This window comes from Balaenoptera ricei, chromosome 6 (genome assembly GCF_028023285.1).
Source record: "Balaenoptera ricei isolate mBalRic1 chromosome 6, mBalRic1.hap2, whole genome shotgun sequence".
In the NCBI taxonomy this organism is placed as follows: Eukaryota; Metazoa; Chordata; class Mammalia; order Artiodactyla; family Balaenopteridae; genus Balaenoptera; species Balaenoptera ricei.
The window spans coordinates 55605465-55626526 of record NC_082644.1 but is presented as its reverse complement, the minus strand read 5'-3'; positions in this window follow the sequence as shown (position 1 = coordinate 55626526).

The following is a 21062-nucleotide window of genomic DNA, read 5'->3' as shown; positions in this document are numbered from 1 at the left end:
CTCTAGTTGTGGCAAGTGGGGGCCACTCTTCTTCGCGGTGCGCGGGCCTCTCACTGTAGTGGCCTCTCCTGTTGCAGAGCACAGGCTCCAGACGCGCAGGCTCAGTAATTATGGCTCACGGGCCCAGCTGCTCCGCGGCATGTGGGATCTTCCCAGACCAGGGCTCGAACCCGTGTCCCCTGCATTGGCAGGCAGATTCTCAACCACTGCGCCACCAGGGAAGCCCAGTTATCTATTTTATACATATTGGTGTATATACGTCGATCCCAATCTCCCAGTTCACCCCCCCCCCCACTTTTTTCTTTGATCTGGCTTTTTTCCCCCCTCAGCATAATTATTTTGAGATTATCCATGCTGTAGCATGTTCCCAGTAATTTCTTTTTGTTCCCAAGTAGTGTTACATTGTACGGATATATTACACTTTGTTGTCCATCAACATTCACCTATTGATGGACAGCGTGTTTCTCGTTTTTGGCTATTACAAAGAAAGTTGCTATAACGATTTGTTTATAAGTCTTTGTATGGACATGTAGTCTTATTTGTTTCAGGAGTGGGATGGCTGAATCATTGGTAGATGTATGTTTAACTTTTTAAGAAACTGCCAGTTTTCCAGAAGGTTGTACCATTTTACCTTCTTACTAGCAGTATACAAGAGTTCCAGTTCCTCTGCATCCTTGCCAACACCTGCTGAGGTCAGTCTTTTATTTTAGCCATGCAAATCGGTATACTAGTAGCTTGTTCTGGGTTCTGATGTGCAGTTCCCTAATGATTGATAATGTAGAACATCTTTTTCATGGATTTATTTAGAATGTATATACCTTTTTTTGGCAAAATATTCAAATATTTTGCCCATTTCTCATTGGGTTGTTTTCCTATTGTGTGAATTATTTATGTATTCTGGCTGTAAGTCCTTTATCAGATGTATCATTTACAAATACTTTCTCCCAGTCTGCGGCTTGTCTTTTCATTTTCTTTACATTGTATATTGATGGGCAGAAGTTTTTAATTTTGATGAAGTTGAATTTACTATTTGTTGGTAAGTTGTGGTTTCGCTCTTGTTCTTAAGAAATATTTGCCCAACTCAAGATCACACGGGTTTTTCCCCTAGAAATTTTATACCTTACATTTAGTCTATGTGCCGTTTTGAGTTAATTTTGTATGTGGTGCAAGATATGGGTCAAAGTTCATTTTTCGCCCATGGATTTTCAATTGTTTTAAGCAAGATTTTTTTGAAAAGACTATCCTTTCTCCACTGAATTGCCTTTGCACCTTTGTCAAAATTCAGTTGTCCATACGTGTGGGTCTATTTTGGATTCTCTAGTCTATTTTGCTGAACTGTATGTCCGTTGCTGTGCCAGTACTACACACTCTTGATTATTGTAGCTTCACAATAAATTCTGAACTCAGGAAGTGTGATTCCTCCAGGTTTGTCATTCATTTTCAAGGATGTTGATTTGGCTACCTTATATACATTTTAGAATGAGTGTGCCAACCTTTTTAAAAAAAAGGTATGCGAGAATGTGACTAGGGTTGTTTTAATCTATAGATCTATTTTGAGAGAAGTAACCTCTTAACAATATTGAGTTTCATGATCCCTGAACATGATATATACCTATCTACTTAGGTCTTCTTTAATTTCTCTAAGCAATATTTGGTCATTTTTAGTGTACAGGTTTTACATATTTCTGTCAGATTTATATTAAGTATTTCATAGTTTTAATGCTGTTTTAAATGGCACTGTTTTTTAAAAAATTTGTTTCTGATTTTCCTTGTTAGTATGTAAAAACACAATTGATTTTTGTATATTGTTCTTATTTTCTGCAACGTCACTTAGTAGTTGTAGTAGCTTTTTGGTATATTCAGTCAGATTTTCTACACATATGATCATGTCATATACAAATAAAGACAGTTCTTCTCTCCCTATTTGGATGCCTTTTATTTCTTATTTAATAACATTGACTAGAACCTCTAGGACACAGTTGAAAAGAAGTGGAATGAACAGATATCCTTGCTTGTTCCCAATCTTAGGGAACAATAATTCAGTATTTCACCATTAAGTATGATGTTAGGTGTAGGGTTTTTGTAAATGCGCTTTATCAGCTTAAGGAAGTTCTTTTTATTCTTTGTTTATTGAGAGTTTTTATCGGAAATGGATGTTGGATTTTTGTCAAATGCTTTTCTGCATCTAATTATTATATGACTTTTCCTTTTTAGTTTGTTAATATAGTGAATTACACTGACTGATTTTTGAATGTTAAACCAATCTTGCACTCCTGGGATAAACTTGATTTGGTGATAATTTATTATCCTTTTTCTATATTGCTGGATTTGATTTACTAAATTTTGATTAGAATTTTTGCATTTATGTCCATGAAGAATATTGGTCTGTAGTTTTATTTTCTTGCAGTGTCATTGTCTGGTTTCGGTATCAGGGTAAAGCTGGCTTCATAGAATAAGTTGGGAAATACTCCTTTCTTTTCAATTGCCTGGAAATAGTGGTGTATGATTTCTTCCTTAACTGGTAGAATTCACCAGAGAAACCATCTGGACCCGAAGTTGGCTTAGTGGGAAGGATTTTAACTACAAATTTAAATTCTTGAATAGATGTAGGGCTATTCAGGTTATCTATTTCATCTTGAGTTAGCTTTGGTAGTTTGTGTCTTTCATGAATTTGTCTGTTTCATTTTAGTTGTTGAGTTTATTGGCATAAAGTAGTTCATGATGCTCCCTTATTATCTTTTTAATATTAGAACATGTGGTTATGTCACCTTTTTTATTCCAGATATTGGTTATTTACTTATTCTTTTTCTTTATCAGGCTGCTTTAGTGGCTTAATTTTATAGGTCTTCTCAAAGAACCAGTTTTTGATTTCATGGATTTTCTCTATTGTTTTGTTTTCTATTTCAATTATTTCTTCTCTCATCTTTATTATTTTCCTTCTTCTACTATTTTGTGTTTCATTAGTTCCTATTTTTCTAGTTTCTTAAGGTGGATGCTGAGGTCATTGATATGAGACCCTTTTATATTTTCAGACATAGGTGTTTAGTGATAAAAAATTTTTCTTCAGTGCTGTTTTACTGGCATATCATAAATGTGTTTTCATTTTATTTTTCATTTCAAAATACTTTATTTCCCTTTGATTTCCTCTTTGACGCATGGGTATTTTGAAATGAGTTGTTCAGTTTCTAAATATTTGGAGATTTTCCAGATATATTTGGGTTATTTACTTTTAATTCCAGTGTGTTCAGAGAACACACTTTATATAACTTGAATCTTTTTAAGTTGACATTTGTTTTATGGCCCAGAATATGGTCTGTCTTGGCAAATGTTCTATGAGCATTTGAAAAAAATTAAACTTCCTACAAATCTCTGTCTTTTAAGTTTTCCTGATTAATCTAGCTGTTGTTGGGTGGAATACTCTATAAACATCAATTAGGTCAAGTTTGTTGAGAGTATTAAAATATTCTATGTCTTTACTGATATACTTACTGTATCAATTATTGACAGATGTATATTACAGTCTCCATCTACCATTGTGGAATTGTCTGTTTCTCCTTGAAGTTCTATCAGTTTTTTCTTTATTTTGAAGCTCTGTTATTGGGTGTATAAGCATTTAGAATTGTTATGTCTGTGGTGAACTGACTCCTTTGTCATTATTAAATGACCTTATCTATCCTTGGTAATAGTCTGTGCTCTAAAATCAACTTTGCTTTTGACTATATTAATATTAGATAACCATTTTTAATCCTTTGTGATTTCTATATGATAGTACTTCCATAGTTATTACAGTATACCTTTAATATGATTTATTGTATTCTATTAAATTGTCATTATGGTATGATTTCCTAATTCTCTTTCTCATCCTCCTTTCATCATTCTTTCATGATGTTTTATCACATTTTAGAGACCCAATGGTCAGTATTAATCTATTGTAATGGGTACACTGTGCCAAGCAGTATGTTATTATTCTATTTTTTTCTAGTGTATTTCCCTTTTAAAAGAGCTTTATTGGGATATAATGCACGCATCATACAATTCACCAAGTTAAAGTGTATAATTCAGTAGTTTTTATTATATTCACAGATATGTGTACCATCACCACAGTCAATTTTAGTAATTTTTGTCACCTCAAAAAGGAACTTTGTACCCTTTAGCTTACCCTTACTCTTCACTACCCCCCAGCCCCAGGCAATCATAATTTACTTTCTTTCTCTATAGATTTCCCTACTCTGGATTTTCATGTGAGTGACGTTATATAGCGGGGTCATATAATATGTGAATTTGTGGGACTGGCTTCTTTCACTTAGCGTATTTTCAAGGTTCATCCAAGTTGCAGCATGTATCAGTACTTCATTCCTTTTATGACTGAATAATATTTAATTGTATGGATATACAACATTTAGTTTATCAATTTGTGTGTGGATGGACATGTAGGTTGTTTTCACCTTTTGGCTGTTATGAGTAATGCTGCTGTAAGCATTCATGTGCAAGTTTTTGTGTGGACATAGGTTTCATTTCTCTTGGGAAATATTTTAGGCTTTGTAGACTATACTGTCTCTGCCACTAAATTCTGCTGCTATAGCAGGAAAGCAGTGCTAGACAATATAGAAATGAATGAACATGGTTGTGTTCCAATAAACTATTAAAAAAAATGGGCGGTGGTCCAGATTTGGACCACAAGCCATAATTTGCCAACCTCTGAACCACAGTTTCATGATGCTGTGCCTCGATGTGGATTATTTAAATTCACAGTGCTAGGTTTTTCATGGACCTTCAATAGATCTATAGCCTTCAGTTTGGGGAATATTTATTTTCATGTCTTTGATAATTTCCTTGCCAGCATTGTATGTGTTTGCTTTTTGTGAAACTCCTTTTAGTCAGTTATTAAGCCTCCTGGATCTACCAATATAGCTCTTAAAATCTTTTGTCTTGTTCTTTTAGTTATGCTTTCTGAAAGATTGTCTCAATTTTACTTTTCAACAGAGTCTTCTTTCCATAACTTTTCAACCACTGTTCCAGTTGTAGCCAAGCCTTCACTCCCATCTTTTGCAGCACCAGGTGCCTCTGTGTCTGAAGCCTTTCTGAGCTTTCACAGGCCAAATTGTCTTGCTTCCCATCATTATATCCTGTTGCAGGCGCAATCCTGTTAAATCAGTTACAATTCCTCCACCAGCTTTCCATATTCCAAAAATTTATTGGCATCTTTTGTCTGCTGTTGTCTCCTTTCCAGTTCTCTTGTCATTTTAATTTATTTACTGTTATTTTAGCAGACATTTGGGAGAGAATGGAAAAAAGTGGTGTTCAACCTGCCATGTTTAACTGGAAGTTAGCACTATTTATTCTCTTTCATTATTTCTATTTTCCTGTCTTGATCCATTTCCAAATCCCATTAAAGCTCATTCTGGTTATTATGCACACTTTTCAGAGATTCATGTGTTTTGTTTCCCAGTGTAAGCAAAACTTTGGTCAGTATTAGAAAAAAGACACTAGATTTGAGGTCCTAAGACCTAAGTTCTAGGTCTGGATTTACTGACTGTCTCTGCAACTAGAGAGTTGGACTTTTTTTCAGGGAAGGGAATCCATGCTGACTGACTGCCTGCTAGTTGCCAAACACAATAGTCGGTACCCTGTCCATCCTCATTTTCGTATTTTAGCTTTCAGTCTTTCAATAACTGTGTATTTCCCATTCCTTGCTTAAATAGAGTCTAACCTATTTGCTCAGAGATACAGTAAAGAAATATTTTATTGTTTTACAAATTTTGATGTTCATATTTGGAAACGGTTTTAGGAGAGAACATGGAGTTAACATGATGTAAATATCTGGTTTTAAAATATCATATGTGGTATTAAAATTTATTCTCTAAGGTGTGATTGAGGTTCAGGCTTTTTTGTGGTGAAGAAGGGAGATGAGGTGAAATGAATGGGGAGGTTGTTTTGAGTTGTTAGTACATAATACCATATCAGCTTTCATATTTTATTTTGTACCAGGATGATCTCTATGTAAAGAATTAAGCATTTTTTTGGAGGGGATGGAGTGAGTGGTGTAGGAGCTACATATTTCTTTTCAGCTGTGCTCATGTCTGTAGAATTATAAAGCTGGAAGGGGCCTTAGAGATTCTTCAGTCTTTTGGTTCAGAAACTTCGCTGTGTATAAGTAGTTTGGTCTTCTGCATAGTTCCAAAGGTCACCAAAGACTAAAGCTGTGCAACTAGAAGCTGAGAAACTTTTTTTAAAAAATTGAAGTATAATTGATTTACAATGTTTTAGCTTCAGGTGTACAGCAAAGTGCTTCAGCTATACACACACACACGCACACATATATATATATGTGTGTGTGTGTATATATATATATATATATATATATATATATATATACTCCTAATCTTTTTCAGATTCTTTTCCATTAAAAGTTATTACAAGATATTGAATTAGGAGTTTGGGATTAGAAGCTGAGAAACTTTGAAATGCCAATTCCTGGGCCTCACTCTTGGAGATTCTGATTCAGTAGGGAAAGGATGCGTCCTAGGAATGTGCCTTTGGTACGTTCCCCTCACCACATACCCATAGAGGATTCAGACACAGTTGGATCAAAGACCACATTTCGGGAAACACTGGTCTGACCTGTCTTATTTAAGGAGGAGAGAAGTTAAGGTCTTAGGAAGTTGAGCGACACGTCCCAGTTTGTTAGTGGGAGAGATGGGAGTGGACCACACGTCTCAGAACTCTGTTCAGTGACTTTTTCCACCAGAGCATACACTATTATTTTAGTGTCTAGTTACATCATGAACTAAAGATATGAACCACCAGCTTAAAGTGTCTTTATTTGTAGTAACCTCCGTTTTTTATAAATGGTTTTCAGATGTTTGGGAATAGCTTCAGCTCCCAGACACTCTGCCTTCAGCGGAGGAATGATCTGGGGGAAGAAGGGAAGGGAAAACCCTCTGCCCTTCCCCCTCTCACGTAACCTGCTGGAAACTGGCTTCTGTGTGTTTTTTCCTCCAGTCATCATGCCCCTGGAAGATTAACAGATACTTATTTAGAAAACTGTCCAAAACATCCAGGAACTTGACACTTGTTGAAAGGGAGAGGACGTGCCTCTGAACACCTTCTCTACCCAAGTGTGATGTAGCAACTGTTGCTACGTTCTTGGATGGGAGGAAGAAACTGTTTCATGTGCTTATTATTTAGGATGTTCTCCCCACACGTTCTTGGATGGGAGGAAGAAACTGTTTCATGTGCTTATTATTTAGGATGTTCTCTGCGCCCCTCACAAACCAGCCAAACAACACAGGCACACGCTCTCCGCTGAGTCATACACGATCTATGATGTAGTCCTACACATGGAGGAAAAACGTTTTCTTTACTATTAATATCTTATACATTTTATGAAGAGTGATCATTGTGAATTTCCTTTCAGAAATCAGTTGCAATGAAATAAAGGATTTTTACCATTAAAGAGTATCTGTCTATTGATTAAGCTGAAATTCAAATTCCCATATTCCATTTTTTTTTTAAAACTCTATATTAGTCAGGTTGGGCTAGATGATGCTGTGGTAACAAACAACCCCCAAATCATAGTGGCTTCACACGACCAAGGTGTATTTCTCCATCAGGCCACGTATCTGGTGTGGGTGGCTAGCGGGGCGTGACCCACTGTGTGTGTTGAGGAATACATGCTGATGGTAGCTCCATCTCAGCCCTCATGCTTCCATAGCCGCCAGGGTAGGGAAAGGAGAATGCTGGTCTGTCTTGCACTGGCAATTAAATGCTTCCACTCAGTGACAAATATTGCTTCTGCTCACATTTTATTGGCTGAATCAAATTCAAGAGAGTTGAAACTGTAAGCTAACGTTATCCCGAATCCAGAATATTCTTCTTCTTGCTTTTGTTTCAACCTCATTAGCTTTTCTAAACTTGCGGACTTCCGAGATGTGACCTAGATCTTTAAGTTTTCTGATTGTGTGTATATATGTGAACAGAGGTTCTTTGACATTACTGTAAAGCCACTTAGAATTAACTTTGACCTCTCAAATTAAAAAAATGATAATTGTAAAATATACATAATAAAATTTACCATCTTAATTTTTTTAAGTATACAGTCTAGTTGTGTTAAATACGTTTACATCGTTATGTAACCACTCTCCAAAACTCTTTCATCTTGTAAAACTGTAACTCTATACCTAGTCAGTAATAACTCTCCCTTCCCCGCATCCCAGCAATAACCATTCTACTTTCTGTCTCTATGAATTTAACCACTTTAGTTATCTCATATAAGTGGGATCATATGGTATTTGTCTTTTTGTGATTGTTTTATTTCTCTTAGCATAATGTTCACAAGGTTCATCCATGTTGTACCTTGTGTCAGACTTGCCTTCCTTTAAAAGGCTGAATAATATTCCATTGTATGTATGTACCATATTTTGTTTATCTATACAACTGTCGATGGACACTTGGGTTGCTTCCACCTTTTGGCCACTGTGAATAACGCTACTGTGAACACTGGTATTCCATTTTGTTTTATGTGTGTTGCTTTTTCCGTACAAAAGAGAGGCAACACCTTCCTCTTCAGACCTCTAGTTTACTATTTGGGAGGGACTGGAAACAATTATTTAAACGTTGGACTAATAGGCTTACCTTGGGAATCTTCTGCCATTGGTCACAACAAAAACTGAGCAATGCTCCACCTGCCTCCTGCACATTCAACTGAATGAGTAGAGCCAATGGATTGCTGTATTTTGTCTTGCGTGTAACCTGCAAATCTTGACATTTTCTGAGATAGATGATGATATACGGCTAGCACATTATTTTTCCTCTAAAGATCTAGGAGCCTGGCAAGAAGATCTGTTTACATGTGCTGTGGCTCTTTGAAGAGCCTCAAACCATTGTATAACCTAAGTCCTTTCCTCTCCCACTCCCAAGAACCATTTTTTCATCCCCTCAGGGCCATTATTGCTCCCTTGAGAATGTATGCTTTAGACTAAGATTGCAAATTCTTACTGGTCTTCAAGGCCTGGCATGATTCATCTTTCCTTAAGCTCCCCTTCTTTCCTCTCCCCTCCCCCACCCCGCTCCATCTCCCCTTGTTCACTCCTGTCCAGCTCCACTGGCTTCCTTTCAGTTCCTCAAGGGCATCAAGCTTGTTCCTACTTTAGGGTCTTTGCACAAGTTGTTCTCTTTGTTGGAGAGCTATTTCTTTATTTATTTTATTTTTTATTTTTTTTTAAGAATTTCACTTTTTAATTAATTAATTTATTTATTTATTTTTGGCCGTGTTGGGTCTTCGTTTCTGTGCGAGGGCTTTCTCTAGTTGCGGCAAGCAGGAGCCACTCTTCATCGCGGTGCGCGGGCCTCTCACTATCGCGGCCTCTCTTGTTGCGGAGCACAGGCTCCAGACGCGCAGGCTCAGTAGTTGTGGCACACGGGCTTAGTTGCTCCACGGCATGTGGGATCTTCCCAGACCAGGGCTCGAACCTGTGTCCCCTGCATTGGCAGGCAAATTCTCAACCACTGTGCCACCGGGGAAGCCCTATTTCTTTATTTTTAACTAATTAGTTTCTGCTCACACATCTCTTCTCCAGCTTAGATATCACTGCCCTAGAAAAACCTGTCCTGCAACTCCCCCTTCCTCAGTCTATATTAGATCTCTGCTGTTATTCTCTCACAATTCCCATTTTCCTTCAGGCACTTGTAATTTGTAATAATACACTTATTTATATTTTTATTATATGTCTGCCATCCCCAATATATTGTAAGCTTGAGGCCAGAGACTGCCTTGCTTTCCTCTGTATATATCACATTTAGCTTGCTGCTAGAATTGTTGAAAAAAGGGTTAATTAAGCGTTTGTAAAAATACACAGTGAAAAAAACTGCTCTGAACTTGGTATTGCTTTTTAAATGTATGTATACACTCATGTTAAGTGTTCTTATCGAAATGAAAAATACAATGAAATAAAATGAATGTATACATTGTTCATCACAACAGTAGTATACATGTATACATGTAGTAGGTATAGGAAACTTTAGCTGCTATAACATGTATTAGGTAAGGAAGTCCTAGCTGCTATAACAATGAAATCCTGAAATATCGATGTTTTGATAAAATAGTTTGTTTCTTGTTCACATAAAAGTCCAGTTGGCAGGGCTGAAGTGGGGTCAGAGGATCTGCTCCAAGCAGCCATTCAGGGACTGGGTTGACGGAGCCTTGCTGTCCTTAATGCATGGCTTCCAAGGTCACCCTGGTGGCTGTGTCTGGGTGGCAAGGGAGGGGTGGGGGAGAATGTTGAGAACTGCATGGGAGGTTTTCTTGGGGTAATCTTGGGAATGGAATGCATCACTTCTGCCCACATCCATTTTTTGCATTCCTGACCAGACTCAAATCTCCAGTAGGGTTCCAATACCTATTATTCCACCGTAAGAAGTCACGTGGCTACACCTCCTAGCCAGGGAGGCTGGGAAGACAGCTGTGAACTCAGGAAGTATGCTGGTCTCTTCCATAATACACTTGGAAAGTTGCACATATATGTGCAAGTGTATAGTTGATATCTGGGTGCATGTGGATTTACAAATCTCTTTCGGGAACTTAGGGGCCCTTGCCAAGTCCAAGATGCAGAGAATGGGAATCACTAAAAATAGGAGTATGTGAGTTTTATTTTAGGAGAGGGTTTTGTCTGCTTCATCATTTTCAAAATTATAAGCAGAGACAAGAAGGTGGACTGAAGTTAGGGGGAAATGGGCTCAGGGTTAAAGAGGCGCTATATACACCTAACTGAACAAACAGTTTATCGCCACTCAAGCACTAATCTTCCCAGGCTCTTGCAGTGTAGCTGTGTTCATGAAAGCGCAGACTGGCATCTTGTCAGCTGAATGTAAGACCAGTGAGGTTCTGGTTAGGCTGCTGGCAGCACTGTCATTAATAAAATGGAGCCTTTTTAAACCAAAGAACTGTTTTCAGTTTCCAGATCACCTGATAAGTCCTATTCTTTTGATGCACTACAAATAAAAACTAGTTCTCCATCCCATGGGGCTATTAATCAAATAGAGTCTGTTTGTTAAAAGGAAAAAAAAAAAAGACCTATAGCATGTCTGGTTCATAATACCACAAGGCAATTGTAATTGATCTACGAAATCATGATACTGTGCTTTTATCTGGGCCAGGACTTACCTGGCCATCCTTCTGGTTTGCTATTCTTCCCTGTGCCAGGGGATGGGAGCAGAAATCTGAGCCTGGGTGTTTCTTTTATGCCGTTTGCGAGCATCTCTCAACTCCTGTCCTTAGCAGAAAGAAAGAGAGAATTCAGAACTTGGTGGGTTAGGTGGTGGCTGTGTTACTTCTGTTTCATTGTTATTGACCAGCTTTTGAGACTTGCCCTTTTCTTTCCCTGCTACCATCCATCTAACTCTGTAACCTAGTGGTCCTTTTAGAAAGCTAGGAAAAAAACAGCATTTGGAGACCACCTCTAACCTCCAAACAGAAAAAGGTTGTACATTTTAAATTCTAAAATTTCAAACAAGTTGATTGGCCAATTGAAAGTTTTTCAACAAATGTCAGCATTTTCCACCTCCTGCCTCTTTCAGCTCTTTGGTTTTTCCTTTTGCATAAGATGCAGTTTCAGGTCAGCATTGTCCTGCTTTCTATGCTTCTGATGAAGCTGAAAACGGTTTGATTGACGTTATCAGCAAGTTGTGACAGCTGTGAACTTAACCCCCAAAGCAGGTTGTTGAGGTCACGCTGGCATCCTTCTCAGTGCTTTGGTAGGATTAGGAAAGAGGTTTATGCTTAAGTTCCAGCCATGGCCAGCGCTGGACAGGGGACCTCCCAAACGCCAGGATCTGCAGCTTGGCAGAACTGCACAGCGGTGCTGATTTGCACAAGTTGGGGGGTAATCATCATCTCCTGCTATCACGGAAAAACATATTACCAAAAAAAAAAGGTCTTATTTGGAGCAAGGCAGCCATGTAGGAGCTGGGTGGAAATGGTTCTGCAGGACCCCTGCAGCAGCAGGAATACTTGACTTACATTTAATTGGAATCCGCCTATCAAGAGCTTTCGGTGTCCCTCTATTTGGCAACATACCATGTTTGGCTGGATTTTGTTCTAGGTCTTTCCCAAGTAGGAAAGGGCTGTTCAGAGGGATGCTTACTGAGTAGGAATTCAGGAGCCAGTCAGCCAACCATGAGCTCAAGCCGTTCTTCCTGGCAGCTGTGCTTGATTATGTGTTTAGCTGCCACTGGTAATGAGTCAAAGAAGCAGCATCTGCTGAGAGCCGGGGTTGGCACTTCCAGGGCGGTCTGCCACCTCTCCATCAATTGCTCTAAAGACGGTCCAAGGGTGTGGAACAGATAAAGCTGAATGTTGGATGTGTGGTTCTTTGAGGCTGTTTTTGAAGGAACATGGGAAATGATAGAATTTGACATTGAGCGACTTGCCAATTAGTTTCAACCTCTTACACTTTTTGTGTCCTGGTTGCTTTTGTTTCAAATAGAAGGCTGCTGGAGGGGTGAACACAGTTTGGGTTGAAGGTACCGTAGAGAGTTCTCTGAATTGTACAGCTCCTCCTATAGAGTCATTAGTTTCTTGGGTGATTTCTGAAGCTGAGACATTGGAACAGATGACGGGAAGCCCTTCCACTAAATTTATTTCATTCATTTTGTAAGTTTTTTCTCTGTGTTGGGTGGGGATAAATATATTCCCTTTTGTATGGGCTATCCCAGAAAATGTTTTCATTTTGAATACAGTGATCTAAGGAATCAGGTTATTACAACAGCTTATTCTCCATGTTACATTTTTTTTTTTGAAACAAATATGAGTAAAGGGCAAACTCTTTGGAATTTATTCAGGAATCCACTATCTGGATAACCCCTCCTGTAGTGTGATATGATCTTTTCCCCACGTTTCTTCAAGTGGTTTGATTTCTTGTTTTCTGGATTTGATTGATCCCTTCTTTCAGAGCAATTAAATTAGATAGTTAAAACTTTTAAGGAAAAGGACTAAGCCCTGTACATCTTGGGTCCTCCCAAAGTGCCCTGCCTAGCACCATGCCTAGTAGACACTCCTTAGATTAAATTGTGTGCATTTCCTTTGACTGCTGTAATAAACTGCCGCAAACTAGGGGGCTTAAAGCGAGAGAAATGTGTTCTGTTGTAGTTATAGAGATAGAGACCAGAAATCCAAAATGAAGGTGTCAGCAGGGCCATGCTCCCTCCAGAGATGCCGGGGGAGAATCTGTTCCTTGTCTCTTCTAGCCGCTGGGGGCTGCCAGCAATCCCTTTGTCTTCCTTAGCTGTAGCTTTCATCCATCCAGTCTCGGCTTCTGTCTTCCTGTCACCTTCTCTGTGTATGTCAAACCTCTCTCTGCCTCTCTTTTGTGATGGCTTTCAAGACTCAGCTGGATAGTCCGGGATAATCTCCTCATCTCAAAGTCCTTAATTTAATCACATCTGCAAAGGCCCTTTCTCCAGTCACTGGGCATGACAGTGACTTATCTTTGGGAGCCACTATCAAGCCTACCACACCTGTGTACGGTTTCCACATATTCTTGTGCCCATTCATTGGATCTTCACGAGAAACACTTAGCTTCAAGGATATTTGCTTCTGTTTCATTTTCGAGGGGCTGTTTGTTTCGAGTCACTTCTGTTTTAATATCCTCTTGTTCTTTATTCTTTCGTTGTTAGGATATCAAATTATTTGCAATGAAAATGGCTTTCCAGTGCAGTGGGATTGGCTTTGGTCTTGGCAGTCTGTGCCATTGATAGCGAGTTTTACATTCTATTTGTGGCTGTGGACAAGGAATTATTGCTATCACCACTGAAACTAATGACAAGGTAGGTGTGGTGTTCAGGGCAGGTTTATTGAGCCTGTATAGGTGAGAGGGCATCAAAGTCTTGTGTTTACAATAAATGTAATTCCCCCATAATCTCAGTTTTGAGCATTTTTCTCTCTAAACTTCATTCCTGTTTTTCACAATTTACTTCCCCTGGAATCCCCAACTCCATATTTCTTCAAGTCTACTGGGACCTACAAGCCCTAATTTCCACCTCCTTTTTCCTGTATCTCACTCACCTTACTTCCCTACTTGGCCAGCTGAAATGCCTTGGCCAGTCACTATAACCACTCCCTCAATTTCTTTCTTCCTCTCTCTTTGGTGCACTCACTTGGCTAAACCTTCACCAAGTTACACCCACCTGTGCAGCTGAATGTGATTGCTTTAAAGTCAAGCTCACTGTCCTCTGATGGGCCCTTGGGCCGCTCAGCAATCATGCTGCATTTCCTGAGTCCATCTACTCTCTCACTCCCTCAGATGAATATTTTCTTTCTTTTCTCTGATGAAACCCCCACAAGTTTTTCCACGTTTCCACTCACAGATTCCTATTAAATTAAGACAATAGAAGCTATCAGAATAAAATCTCCACATTTTCCCACCTACCCGCATCTGGTTTACGTACTCTGACTTCCGTCCAGTTATGATGGGTAAAGCATCCTTCCATTCCCCTAACAAAGGCCAGTCTTTCCACTTGGGGTCCCAGATCCCATCCCCATTTGCCTATTCAAAGATATTGCTCTCATAATTCTTCCCCTCTTTTCTGCATCCTCTTCTTTCCTCCCTTCCTCCCTCCCTCCCTTCGTTCCTTCCTTCCTTCCATACTGGACTTTCCCCATCAGCTCACAAACATGCTGTTATTTCTGCCATCATAAAAGCTTTCTCTTGATTCTGTTTGCCCCTTCATTCACCACTCCATTTTCCTGCTCTCTTGTACATTCAAACTCTTTAAAAGAGTTGCCTGTATTTGCTCTAATTATCTCTTGAGACCATTTTTTGTCAAGCTTTCATACCATTACTCCTCTCAAACATTTTTTTTTAAAGGCTATATCTTTTTAAAAATTCTTTAAATTAATTAATTAATTAATTTATTTTTATGGCTGTGTTGGGTCTTCGTTTCTGTGCGAGGGCTTTCTCTAGTTGCGGCAAGCGGGGGCCACTCTTCATCGCGGTGCGCGGGCCTCTCACTACCGCGGCCTCTCTCGTTGCGGAGCACAGGCTCCAGACGCGCAGGCTCAGTAATTGTGGCTCACGGGCCCAGCTGCTCCGCGGCATGCGGGATCTTCCCAGAGCAGGGCTCGAACCCGTGTCCCCTGCATTGGCAGGCAGATCCTCAACCACTGCGCCACCAGGGAAGCCCTCAAACATTTTTTATCAAGGCAATCAATAACCTTCATGATACCAAACGCAATGGACCGTTCTCAGTCCTCATTTTTCTTGACTTATCACCTTAACACTTAACACAAATGATCATTCCCTCTTCCTGTAACATCTCTCATCACTTGGCCTCTAGAACACCACACTCTCCTTTCCTCCTGCCTCTGCTCCAGCCTCATTGGCCTTCATGCTATTCTTCAAACCTGCCATGCATGCCCCTACCTCTAGGCTTTCTATTTAGTATTTAGTGCTTTATTGAAACAAAACAAAGTAAAAACACTATATTTATGCTCATTTATCCTCCCCCAGTCTGGGGACAATCGTGTGTGTGTGTGTTTTTCTAAGCATAGTTTACTTGCTATTTGCTAAATAAAAACTATTTCTACATGAAATGAATTTATACCTAAGACCCTTGAGCCTTAGGTCATTTTACAGACTTGTTATCTCTCCTTTTTGCAGCTTCACAAAATAGTTGACATCCTCATTGTCTCATGCATTTTTTTAACCACTGCGGCTCATTTTAAAATTATGGTTCTTTTATCTCTAACTCTTGGGGTATACTCAGAACTCATTGGCACCATAGAAATAGAAGAAGATTGAAGGTACCTCTAACGTAAGTAGAAGTTCACAGATGACAGAGGCCAGGGTCATGACCACATCTTCTCTCCTCTAGGGCCTGTGAGGGAAAGAACCCAGGCTGGGTGCTGGCTCAGCCACATAATTGGCAGTGTGACCTCAGGCGAGCCCCATAACCTCCGTGAGCCTTCCTTTCCCATCTGTAAAGGGAAAGGGCTTGAACCAGTTAATCTCTGAGGCCCTTTTTAGCCCTAACAATCTGTGAGTGTGGGCAGGGACACTGCTCAGGCCATAAATACCTGCTAGATTATATTGAGGTCTCTCCCTTTTCTTACCTGCTCCTTGCCAGCTTTCATGTTAAAATTTTCCACCAAACAGGAACAGCAGAGGCAAAGGGCGTACAGCAGGTACCACCCCTGCTGGCTGCCAAGTCTCTCTCCAACCTAGCCACTGCCTGCACGGATGGGCTTTTGCGTGAAATTGGCCAGCTTTAGTCCCCTTCCACAAATAAACTTTCAAGTACTCCCTTGAAGAGAGAGAAGCTGCCAGTGGTACTGGCAGTGAGTTTTATAATGATTTTTTGATGATTTCCATGTGACTTTGGGTCTGAGGGCGGTATGTTTGGTTTGGTTGTATTGACAGGTTTCCCACGGACATGGTTTACACCTGCCGGCCATGCAGGAGACAGCGTGGTGAAGAGCTTCTTGGTCCTCTGGCCCTCTGCTGGTGTCTGTGCACGGTGATGGCTACCTCTGCAGCTGGGACCTTTGCCAGCCTGTCTGCCATTGCGCCTCATGCGTGGCTGCCAGTGACGAGAGCCTTGGACCACTCAGCTTAGACATGCCGAGTCAGCTCTCAGAAAGCATTTTCCCTAAAATGATGTTGCAGGCAGTGATGAGGGATAACCATAAAAGCATGTTGCTGTGGGCCAGGCTGTGGATTAGCCTTATCTTTAATCCTCACGATAGCTCTTACAGGGGAGGCTTTGTCTCCATGGTAGGAATGATGGAATGATGAAAGTGATCTAGATGTTAATTAACAGCCAGTAAAGAGCTGAGCTGAATTGGAACCCAGAATTTTCTGATTCCACGGTGCATGTTCTCTGCACGTCTCTATGCTCCTGTGCGGGAGATAGAGCCAGCACTACACTTAGATCCCTTATGGCTAATTAGGTTTTCATTGGTTGATGCCAAACTCAGCTCCTAATTCTGTAACATTGTTATACGGAAAAAAAAAAAAATTCTGATTTTGAAAAAAAAAAAAAACTTTGGTAATATTAACCCTTTGTAGGTTGTAGGGGGGGGTGCTTGATTTACTTATTGATTTCAGTTCCATTTTTGATTATTACTCAGGCACCTCTTCTCAAAAATGTAGACAATTGAGGTTAGTTGAGGCTTGGCCTATGGTTGGCCATATTATGTTTCTTCATGTCTCTCTTGCTTAAAAAAAAAATCACCTCCACGAACAAAATCACACACCTAGAAATCAGGAAAAGGGGACGACTCTAAGGCTTTCTTTTAAAACACATAGATCTTGAGGTTTGAATCAAAATGATAGTGTTTTACCATTCATATCTGTTTAATTGTGACACAGTACACCTGCTTACTTTAAAGAAGAGAAGTAATAGAATTTTAAGGAGGGGGCGAGAGTGACGTGGACACCCCATAACTCTTCTCCAGTGATAGCCTGATGAGTTAAGCATAAATGAATCAGAAACAGATGGATTTTCTTTTCCCCTTGAAATACACATGGGTTTAAAAACGAAGGGAAAATATGCTTGGGAAAAAAAAACGTTCTTTGTTAAAGTCCAAATGTTTGAATTAGGATTTAAGATTTTCTTAGGTTCCAGCAAGTAGTTGTGTGCACTCATCTCTAATTTAGGTGGGGTGTGTGCTTAAGTAGAGCATTTAAACTATTCTGCGGGGCTGCTGTCAGGGAGGCGTAACAGTTCTGTAAAATGACATAAGGCACAAGGGCCTTATGTGCAAACTCGTTTCACATGGGTTCTTGGGTATTGAGTAACATGAATTTCATGTAATTTGATTCTTGAAAATTTCATAAGGTTTACCTCAATCTGTGTGTGTGAAAGTGGAAACAGTTTCAAAGGGATCCCTCCAGGTGCTGTGCTGGGTATCCTAACTCTCCCTCCTTCTGCCAAGGGTGGAGTGTCATCTCCATGACCTTGTGCTTAACTGATTCTTCTTCAGTTTCTTTGGTCATTGTTTCAGGTTCGATTGACGCCAGTATTCCCCATAATTTGTTCCACTAGCTGCAGGTGTTCCTATGAACTTTGACTTAACTTTGACTTGACTGTAAACTGGAAAACTGCAGAAAGGTGTCGGTTAGATAGCAGGAAATCCTCCTGACCAAACAGAAGCTGAGTGCTAGAAGAAAGAGATCACCCACTGTCCTCTGATAAGGTCCTTCGTTACTGACTGGCTTACCTTGTTGTGGGATCTTTGAGGAACTGTGGAAATGATGACATTTTAAGAGCACTTTTTTTTTCCCCAAAAAATTATGAAGCTAGTAACTCCAAGCAGGTCCACTGCTTTCCCCTGATGTTTCTGGCTGGATATCTTGCTACCATCTTAACCTAGACATGGAGAAGACCCTTTTTTCTTTTTTTTGGCAAATCATGAGACACTTCTCTGCCTAATGCCTCCATGCCTGTTAGGAGGGAAAATATTCCTCCTTATGCTTATGGTGTCTCCACACTGAACTCCTATCAAGTCTGTCTTTTTCTTTCTCACAAATATCCATCAGTTCCCACCTTCACTCTCCATTTGTAGAGCCTGGTAACTTTTGTATATAGTCTGGTCATCTGGTTTCACTAGGACTGCCCTACTTTCATTCAATTTCTAGAAAATTCTATATCTTCAAACCATTTTTCTTTTGTTTATTACTTGGTCACTTTGGCTAGTGAACTCTTTCTTTTAGCATAAATGTGATATTACTTAACCTTGCAAAGCCTTCCTTCATTAGACTTTTTATTCCTATAGTTTCCAGCTGGTTTCAAGTTGGTTTTTTTGGTTTTAATCAAACTCATCTCCTCTTGGGTCCCCTTTATTTCTTTTCTTACTTGTGAATTATGTTATGTGCCATCTCCAATGTCTAAAATATTGACTTTTTCGCCTCATCAGTATCTTTTTATCTCATTCAAAAATCTTCAAGATTCTCTTAAAATAATGTATACTTGGTTGGTAAGAATGATGTATGACTGTTGATATATAAAATTCTGCCTCAAGGGAAGCTTTAGCTCATTTAATGAAAGAATGATTATAATGATCATAATGACTCTTTCTGGGATTTCTATTTTTTCAGCTGGTGTTTGATGTTCTGCATCATTCATTCATTTACTTACATATATTGAACTTGTACCATATTCTTATACTGTAGTGAGCACTGAGGATAAAAATATGAACAATAAGTTACCCCACCCTAGAAAAGTAATAATCAGAGGTAGACAGACATGTATAAGTTATATTAGAGTAGACTGTATCTACTATGATGAATATTTTAACAGAGTCCTGTGGGCACATGGAGGAGAGAGTAATAAAATCAGATCAAGAAAGGGAGGGTGTCACCAAGAAAGTGATACTGGACTTGAATCTTCTCCGCTGAGTGGAGGCATGGGAGAACAAGGGAATTGGTAGAGGGTAGCATTGCAGAGGTATGGAAGCATGAAGAAGAAGGGTGTGTTGGGGATGGGAGGAAGAATAAAACAGTAAGTGTAGTTAAAATGTACAGTGTGATAGGACATGAGACAGGGTGGTAGTTTAGACCAGATTTGTGAAAACTCTGCAAACCTTGTTAAAAAGTTTGATGTTAGCCCAGAATTATTAAAGTTGTTTCATGCTTGTCTGTGTGTGTTTAGCATAATGAAATGATCTCATTTGTTTTTGGTTTTTTTTAACATCTTTATTGGAGTGTAATTGCTTTACAATGGTGTGTTAGTTTCTGCTCTATAACGAAGTGAATCAGCTATACATATACATATATCCCCATATGTCCTCCCTCTAGCGTCTCCCTCGCACGCTCCCTATCCCAGCCCTCTAGGTGGTCACAAAGCACCGAGCTGATCTCCCTGTGCTATGCGGCTGCTTCCCACTAGCTATCTATTTTACATTTGGTAGTGTATATATGTCCATGCCACTCTCTCACTTCGTCTTAGCTTACCCTTCCCCCTCCCTGTGTCCTCAAGTCCATTCTCTACTTCTGCGTCTTTATTCCTGTCCTGCCCCTAGGTTCTTCATAACCTTTTTTTTTTCTTTAGATTCCATATATATGTGTTAGCATACGGTATTTGTTTTTCTCTTTCTGACTTACTTCACTCTGTATGACAGACTCTAGGTCCATCCCCCTCACTACAAATAACTCAATTTCATTTCTTTTTATGGCTGAGTAATATTTCATTGTATATATGTGCCACATCTTCTTTATCCATTCATCTGTTGATGGACACTTAGGTTGCTTTCATGTCCTGGCTATTGTAAATAGAGCTGCATCTCATTTATTTTTAAGGTTGTAACCCTTACATCATTGTGTAGAATGGATTTAAGGAGAGAAAAGGCTCCAAATGGGGAGATGAGTATTGGTGCTAAGTATTCCAAGGATCTGGATGAGAGATAATGAGGGCTTGAACAGTAAGCTGTAAAGAGGACAGACTTCGTGCAGTACAACTTGGTCGCAGATGAATTTGGGGGCCAAGTAGAGGGGGAGAAGCAACTGATGACTCTAAGAAATACATAGCTTGTGTAGATGGCAATGCAGTTTACTGAGATAGGGATACAGGAAGAAAAGTTAATTTGGGCTGAGTAGATAAAGAATTTAGTTGTTTACTTGTTGAGTTGGAATTGGCTGGCAGGCATCCAAGTAAAGCTGCCTTACTTGCATTTGGAAGTGCAAGATGGATATATAAAAGAGGGAGTTTGCATTAGAAATAGCAACCTGTCATGTCCTTAGATGTCCATGGCCTGAACAGTGCTACTTTTGATATACAATTAAAGTTCTTAAGGACAGTCCTGTTTATGCCTATATTACTTTTTTGTCCTCTTAGTTCTTTTCACATTTTCTTGACAAATTGTTCCATTAACATCTCTTCCATGGCTCCAGATTTTGATGTTGACTCTTTTTTTGTTTTTTAGTAAGAGTTGTTATTTTTGGCTTCAACTTCAGACCTTTTGGAGAGATAACAATTTCATTTCTTTATGCCATTTTGAAGTTGCAGTTTTTGGCCAACCTTGTTTTTGTCTGTATCATAAAAGGGAGAAGCCAACAACGTTTTTCCTGGTC